The sequence below is a fragment of the Priapulus caudatus genome, unplaced genomic scaffold (genome assembly GCF_000485595.1).
Source record: "Priapulus caudatus unplaced genomic scaffold, Priapulus_caudatus-5.0.1 Scaffold1389, whole genome shotgun sequence".
Classification (NCBI taxonomy): Eukaryota; Metazoa; Priapulida; class Priapulimorpha; order Priapulimorphida; family Priapulidae; genus Priapulus; species Priapulus caudatus.
Window position 1 is genome coordinate 76,665 of NW_014578450.1, and position 1,171 is coordinate 77,835.

A 1,171-nucleotide genomic window follows, 5' to 3' on the forward strand; every position below is an offset into this window, starting at 1 on the left:
TTCCTCTCTCTTTCACTCTAGATTTCTCTATATCTCTCTTTCCTTCCTCCCCTCCTCCTCTCTCTCTCTCTACCTGTCACTCCATCCTACCTCTCCCTTCTGTGTCTCTCTGCCCTGAAGTAAGGATGAGTGACAGGAAAAATGCCGAGAAAGACCGAAACAGTCATTTAATGCAAAACAAAACGAGACCAACAAACAGAGAGTCAGCGGGCGGCAGAGACAGATAGAGCGACACGGGTCAGGAGAAGGAAAAATTGAAAGTAAGAAAGATCGATCGAGAGTGAGCGTGAGAGAGAAGGTGAGAGTGAAAGAGTGAACGAGTGAGTGAATTAACGGAGAAAAAGAGCGAATTAAAGTTCAGAGCGAAAAAGAGCGCGAGAGCGAGAGCGAGAGCGAGAGAGAGAGAGAGAGAGAGAGAGAGAGAGAGAGAGAGAGAGNACACACACACACACACACACACACACACACACACACACACACACACACACACACACACACACACACACACACACACACACACACACACACTCACGCATACACATGCCCGCACACGAGCACACACACGCGCACGCACGCACACACTGACGCACGCACACATCGCCCCCTCCCCCCACGCACACACGCCCACACACGCGCGCCCGCACACATGCACGCGCGCGCGGGTATAAAGATACGCGAACAATGCAGATCAATAAGCTGATAGCGAAACATCAGTTTTTAAGTTAATCGACATCATCTTCCGCATTAGTCAAATTCTCATGCGTAAGACGCTTGTGTTAATTAGTGTTAATTAATAAATAATTGACGAAAGTTAATTAATAAAATTAATTAATCGAATTAAAGGAATTTAATTAATTTTTTTATTATATGGCGAATTGCAAGAGCCTTAAATAATTCGTCCTTGCCCAATATGTATATTTATATTAATTGCCGTTTTATGACGCAAAGGTTTAGAAACAGAACGCAAGCAGTCGAGAGGCATTAAAGAGATCGATAGATCGATGTATTTAGATATCGACGGATAGATGGACGAACGCAGGTTGCATGTAGCGAGATAATATATATATACTCACGCTTTCACACACACACACACACACACACACACACACACACACACACACACACACACACACACACACACACACACACACACACACACACACACACACAC